We start from the raw sequence: 7,659 nt of genomic DNA, 5'->3' as shown, positions 1-7,659 counted from the left end.
ATGATCAATTTGGGGTGGTGTACATTTTGTATAAGTTTCCTCCCTTACATGCAGACATGCTATCGAGTTAAGTATTGTTGTAATCTCTTCCTTAAATTTGGCTATAGCAGTAACAGATAGGTTTCTGCTGCAGGAGCTTTTGACTAATGCTTTGTAGTCTCGTAACAGTACTTCAAAAGTTACCAAAAAATGGTCGGATAAAGCAGGATTATGCGGTTCGACTAATAGTTGCTCAATTTCAATACCATAAGTCAGAACAAGGTCGAGAGTGTGATTATAGCAATGGGTTGGTTTATTTACACTCTGACGAAAACCAACAGAATCTAATATAGAGTTAAATGCAACAGTAAGGCTATTTTTATCATCGTCAACATGAATATTAAAGTCACCTACGATAATTACTTTATCTGTTTTAAGAACCAAAGTTGATAAAAACTCAGAGAATTCTGATAAGAATTCTGAATAAGGACCTGGTGCACAGTACACTGTAACAAATAAGATTGGCTGCAAAGTTTTCCAGGTCGGATGCGTAAGACTAAAAACGAGGCTTTCAAAGGAGGTATAATTTAATTTAGTATTGATAAGTAAATTTGAGTCAAAGATGGCTGCAACTCCACCTCCTCGGCCTGTGCCTCGGCAATATGAGTATTGATATGGCTGGGTGGAGTGGCCTCATTTATGCTGACATATTCTTCATGTCTCAACCAAGTTTCAGTGAGACAGCATATATCAATATTATAATCTGATATTAAATCATTTATCAATATTGCTTTAGATGCTAGAGATCTTATGTTTAAAAGTCCACATTTAATCTTCCTGTTTTGTTGCACTGTAGTAGTTGTTACATTTACTTTTATTAAGTTATTATGTGTGACACCTCTATTAGGTTTTACTTTAAATTGTCCTTGGGCAGACACACACACCGTTAATATTGGGTATTTTATTGGAGAGAGCGCAGAGAAACATATAAAACTGCGACTCCTCCTCCTGGTCTCAACTCCAGTTTGTCATGGATTAAGTCCACAAAGCTCTGAAATGTTTGCTGAAATGAGATCTGCACCTTCCAAAGTAGGATGAATGCCGTCTCTCTTAATCAGACCAGGTTTTCCCCAGAAGGCTGTCCAATTATTTACGAAGCCCACATTGTTTGCTGGGCACCACCAAGACAACCAGCGCTGAAATTATGACATGCGGCTATACATGTCATCATTGATCAGATTGGGGAGGGGACCAGAGAAGATTACGGTGTCCGACATTGTTTTAGCATAACTACACACCGACGCCACATTAACTTTGGTGCATTCTGATTGGCGTAAACGGACATCATTACCACCGACGTGAATAACAATCTTACTGTATTTACGTGTATTCTTAGAATTACATATGTGTAATTCATGGCACAATTCAAACGGGATCGAAAGATAAGTATTCTCTCTCCATTGACTTCAATACATAATTTTTCAGAAATAAGGTCCCAAGGGGTGGAAGTAGATGGGCGTGACTTCGCCACTCTATACGCAAAGCAGTGGACACTGAAACATGCACATACATTGGATAAATAACATAGGCGTTTAGTTTATTTAATAAAAGAGCACATGTTCAATGTGAAAAGTGACCGTAGATAGATTACTTCAGTTGCAATTTGGTGCTATATATATATTATTTTTAAATTGAAAAATGTTTTAAAAACACCTTGAATTTCAGGCGGGGCGTGGGGCTCCGTTGGCAGGGCGCAGCGCCCCGCCAAGACAATGGTAGGGTAAACACTGGATATTTATCTGAAAAAATCTGTAAATATGTTGAGAAGTAGATTGACGAGAGTGACATATTGTACAGTGTCATGTTCCATCCATCCATCCATCTTCTCCCGCTTATCCGTGGTCGGGTCGCGGGGGTAGCAGTTCTAGCAGAGAGCCCCAAACTTTCTTTTCCCTGGCGACATCAACCAGCTCTGACTGGGGGATCCCAAGGCGCTCCCAGGCCAGCGAAGAGATATAATCCCTCCACCTGGTCCTAGGTCTACCCCTTGGTCTCTTCCCAGCTGGACGTGCCTGGAACACCTCCCTAGGGAGGCGCCCAGGTGACATCCTAACTAGGTAACAGTGTCATGTTATCTGATTATTTTTCTGATTTATCAATGTAGTCTGTTAAATCTTAAATTGTCAGATTTGTCTTGTTACATTCTATTCATTCTTAAGAATCTGGAGTTTGTCAGGGCAACACTTTTCTCACAAATGGGAAGATTTTGACACTTAAGTAGTTTTTTTGTTGCTCTTTTCCAGCATGTTACATTCGTCTTTGTCTGTTTTATTCCGTCTTTGTTGTGACAATGATTTTATATTGCATTATTTGCCAGATCTCTCTTGAAAAATATATCAGAATCACAATAAACCTTTTAAATCTTGGAACAATGGAAGGAGGAAAGGCATCCATAAGAAACCCAGCCAGAGGTTACTGTGGGTGAAGTCAATACCAGTCTTATCAGGTGATTAATTATAAACAAAGACGCTCTAATATCTCCTTTGCCTGAGACGTATGACATTTTTATAACCTAATTACAGAGTTTAATTAATTTGACCATAATAACATTTCTATCATCATTTTCATTGCCTGCGGGCTAAAACCTTGTTTGCAACCAGGGTCCATTAAGGTTGAAAAACAATTAAGCGTAATCTGAGAACACAGAGCTGATGTGTGCTTTGCGGACAGTCATGAAAGAAGATATCTTGTTTTTTCATAGCTCAATTAAACACTGCACATTATTAACTTTTAAATCATTCCATACTGTAACATGTTTTGTTAAACCGGAAATTAGAAACTGACAGACCTTGTTGATTTTAATCCAATAGCCAGAAATATATTATCCTATTCCTTAATAAATGAGCAGCTTGAGTGCAGTTTATTTTCTACAATACACAAAGATGTACATTCAAGAAAGTTTTATGTGTTTCTAATTCGTCAACAGACAAATCAATGTGCAGTCTGTGCTGTCAAAAGACAAATTACACAGGCATTTTGTCCTCATGTTTATTAATACAGCTGCTGTGATAAGCCTTGCATGTCATTTCTACCGCAGTATGTTCCTGCTCTTCATCGTCAAATTAGCAATTAGCCGCGACCTACTTCATGAGAGGGAAAAATACTATTCTTAAATTGCCTCGGATCCTGGAGAGCAGCAAGTGGGGTATGTTTTATGTAATACTGCCAGTCAAGCTGCTGGAAAATAACTGGGAAAATGTTAATGACGTGCGTTGAAGGACACTTATCAGGAAGTTAATGAATAATTACTAACTTAGATCTGAAAAAAGAGAAAAGATCCCATTTAATTCAAATTATAATAAATCAGGAGAAAATTGATGTCATGAACATTGAGGGAGAAGATATATGCTAAATGCAAATGGAAATTATCCTCCGGCAAACTATCAATGTATGAAGATAAAAGAAACCCATTTAGGTGAATGGATTGAAGCTTTTTAGAGTGGTTCTCCTTTATTAAACTCTGGATTACTTCTGAATGACAACTCTTTCTGACCTGAATGTCTGACCTACTGCACACTTTTCATGTTCCCAAGGTTGAGGTTGAATATTCAAGTTGCACTTTTAAAGTAGACTTCCAACGTTGTTGTCGTTTTCTGAACGTGTGTGGTCATCAAACTAGAATCAAATGTTAGTCCTGCAGAGATAAAATAAGGTAAACGATTCAAATGTGTATCTTTCCAAGGCAGATGACATTTTGGTCACAGATGACTAGTCAACAATGCTATTTGCACCCAGATGAAAAGGGCTATTTGCACCTGGGTGACTATTCTGAACAAAGTCGTGTCCCTTCAGACCTGACGGGACATAATCCAGGTTTTCGCGAGTTCCTTACCAAATTAAGAGTGGCAACAAACACCTACAGAAGAAAACTCCCTTTGGATGTTTGCATGTTAAGTCAATACATTTTTTGTTTTGCAACTTGCCATTCGTCCTCAATATAATTGTTCTTCTTCTATGGACTGGTTGATATCTGGTAAGGTCATTTTGTGGATCATATTCTGAATTTTCTTTTTTTCTTTTGTCTTTCCCTCCCCCTCTCTGTTCCAAACAGTATTCTCAGAAGGCTTCAGTGTCACCATCTTCCCCTGGTACACACACACAGTCCATACAATTGAATCATGCCATGCTCTCTGACAGACTCTCTCACTCACTCTGTTCATTAACATCCCTCCTTCTTACCCTGTCTCACCTGTTTTGTCGACAGAGATGAAGTCCTCATTGGGAAACTCTTCATAACTCATTCTCCAACTTCCTCCATCCAGCCTCCTCCTCTTCATTTGTCTTTCCTCTGCTGACCTTAGGCAAGGCAAAGCAAGGCAAGTTCATTTATATAGCACCTTTCAACACAAGGCAATTCAAGGTGCTGTACATGAATGCAAAGATATTAAGAGCATTAAGAAATGGTGTAGCAGGAATCATATAATAGAATGACATTTAAAAACTGTAAAACAATAAAATACACATAACACAAGCTAGAATAATAAGCTGCATAATAAGGCACACATTTAAATGTTGATTAGTTATAATCACATTACAGACACACAAACACACACACACATTAAAAAGATATTAGGATCTAAAAAATAAAGGAAGACAAACATCTTTCTTTAATAGAAAGAAAATGTCAAGGTTCCAAACTTGATCAGCAAAAGAAAAACATGTTATAAAGCCATAAGAAAAAGGTCAAATAATGAAGTCCTTTCTCAAGATGTGTGGGTGTTTAAAATAACTTGTAACGCGATGCATGGCAACGCATCACACTTGAGAAAAGAGGACTGCTGAAAGCTGCTGCACAAATTAAACAATTAAACCTGTAATGGATATCAGAAAGACACACATATCACACAGAAACCTGTCTCTATGCTCACACGAACATCATTTAATTAATCATAATTGCCGTTCTCTTTTCTCTCTCCATCTCCCTTATTAATTTCTCACAGTGAGAGCAATTCAAGAGGAGAACATTGAACCTGCATTTTCCACTTCATCAACATTCAGTTTGTCAGACTATGGTTCGGTGCACAAGTCATCAATTTAGAAATCTGCAGAAAGGTAACCTTTGAATAATAAAGTTGTGTTGTCTTTGCAGCATCTACAGGAGATGTTTGCTAACCCTTTCTGGTCCAAGAAAAACAAACTGTTTTAATGTTATATTGCCATGGGAAAACATGGGAGCGGTGGAGTGATGAGGAGGTGTTAGCGCTTCTGCCGATTTACTCGGAAGACGTGACCCAGCAGCTTCTACTCAAGCCAGTCTCCAACTCCGGGGGACTTCGGGTGGCAGTATACGCCGTGAAGTTGTTTGCGGCCTGCCAGTAAACCCAAAGCAGAAGAAGAAGAAGTGACGTCTGCCGTTTCATTTGCGTAATCCTCCCTCAGGGACTTATTCCGGTGAGAACGCGATAGATAAAGAGAACTAGCACATTTCCAGGGACTAAAGAGTTCGGGGGGACAAAGTACCGGGGACTAAGTACCGCAAAGTAGGTGTGAAAGCGGCTATTGTCCTGGAAAATAAAAAAATTCAAGCCGAACTAAAACTGTTGGATAATTTTTCAGGACCTTTATGTAGCGCTCAAGAGTGTGCGAACATCCACTAAATAACGTTTCTAAAAGGGGAAGGGGAGCAGCACCTTTCACTGGGAGGTGGATTAGAGCCAAATTAATCAATCAGAAGTTAATACCTTCCTAGCCAGTCTTAACCTGCATCTTCTACACACACACACACACACACACACACACACACACACACACCCACACTGTCACCTACACTACTGCCAGATAACCATGGAGTGGAGATTGATTCATGAGGCTAGTGTCAAGTTCAGACCAAGGACACCCGAGCACCTGCTTACAGCCAGTACAGCTAAACAACACACACACACACACACACACACACAACACACACACACACACACACACACACACACACACACACACACACACACACACACACACCCACACACACACCACACACACACACCACACATTACATTACATTACATTGCATTTAGCTGACACTTTTATCCAAAGCGACTTACAATAAGTACATTTGACCAGGAAGACACAACCTTGAAGAAAACAGAATCATATAAGTACATCAGGTTTCATAGAGCCAAACATTTCAAGTGCTCCTCAACTGGCTATAGATAAGCCAGTCCTTTATTAGTATATAAGTGCTTTGTACACACACACACACACACACACACACACACACACACACACACACACACACACACACACACACACACACACACACACACACACACACACACACACACACACACACACACACACACACACACACACACACCACACCACACACAACACAACACACACACACACACACACACACACACACACACACACACACACACACACACACACAAATGTATGCCACTAGGCCAAAAACATTATTTATGAGAAATAATGGCCAGAAATAACTGAAAGTTGTTATGGACAAAATAAAAATGTAATCTTGAAAGATTATCACATTAATACTTGCATGTGCAGCTGGTAGTGATGATTCAAATGTCACTATTGCATGTTGTTCTCCAATGCCTAGTGTGTGTTCATTCAGTTGTGTAGGTATATAATAGCACGCAAAATACAACAAATGCTAAATACCCAATTTGTATTGAGATACAAACATATACACATAAGCAAATATAACTAGTGGGAACCTCACCAGCCTTCGGTTCAACCCTTCATCATATCATTGAAATATAACCTTTGACTTTATAAAATACTTCTGTTTTCGTCTTATTGTATAAACTGTATATGTAAGTTAAAACGTTTTTTTTTTATTAAGTTGAACGCTTCCATGATCATACTTGGTTTTCAATTAAACACACACACACACACACACACACACACACACACACACACACACACACACACACACACACACACACACACACACACAGAATACTCTCTCTTGTGTCTCTCCCTCAGTTTCTGCCCCTGTGTATGTGACTCACATGCATCAGAGCAGAGGTCAAACCTCGCCACTGAATCAAATTCACGACTTTGCCTTCCTGCTGGAAAATGTCCGGTGGCTTCAAGGTAAGCAGATGATGCCTATATAGCAGCTTAGCGCTGTCATCCGGATTAGTGTGTCATCGTCGAGCAGCATTTAAGGTCGTTGATGGTCGTGTGACAGTCAGGAAGGGCGAGCCAATTATGTGATGGTGAAGAAACCTGAGGGACACATTCACCCGGCCGTTCACTGGAGGATACATTTGTATTACTGGCAACCTGAGAATCTACAGTGGCTTTGACATTGACTGTACTGTCCAGTTTTTAATACATAATGTTACATTTGTTCAATGGTTGAACACATCATGTTTTTAAGTAGGTACGAATGAACCTTAATAGGTTGGAGATTGCCAAAGCAGACCACCAATCATATCCACAACCTCCATTTTTTTCTCATATTTGACAGCACATAAAAATATCTGTTTTTGACATATTTATATGGGTTATTGACACATGGATATATATTAAAATGAGCTTATGGAGTCATCACCCAGTAACATAATAATAGCTTCCTGGCTAACCCTAACCCTGACCTAGATAAAACGAGAACACGTAAAGAAGTTTTTCTTTACATATAGTTTAACT

General features: G+C 39.2%; 1 long non-coding RNA gene across 2 annotated transcripts in view; it reads right to left on the bottom strand.

Annotated features, from left to right (window-relative positions):
- Nucleotides 1–846: 846 nt before the first annotated feature.
- LOC117562768 overlaps nt 847–7,659 on the bottom strand; it is a 58,452-nt gene continuing 51,639 nt past the window's right edge. For both annotated transcript variants that reach the window (XR_004571613.1, XR_004571614.1), the window contains one exon: nt 847–4,335. This is a non-coding gene — a long non-coding RNA (uncharacterized LOC117562768). The remainder of the gene's footprint in view (nt 4,336–7,659) is intronic.

Source organism: Gymnodraco acuticeps, unplaced genomic scaffold (genome assembly GCF_902827175.1).
Source record: "Gymnodraco acuticeps unplaced genomic scaffold, fGymAcu1.1, whole genome shotgun sequence".
Taxonomy (NCBI): Eukaryota; Metazoa; Chordata; class Actinopteri; order Perciformes; family Bathydraconidae; genus Gymnodraco; species Gymnodraco acuticeps.
Note: the sequence above shows the minus strand (reverse complement) of the source record. Positions and strands in the feature narration are given on the sequence as shown.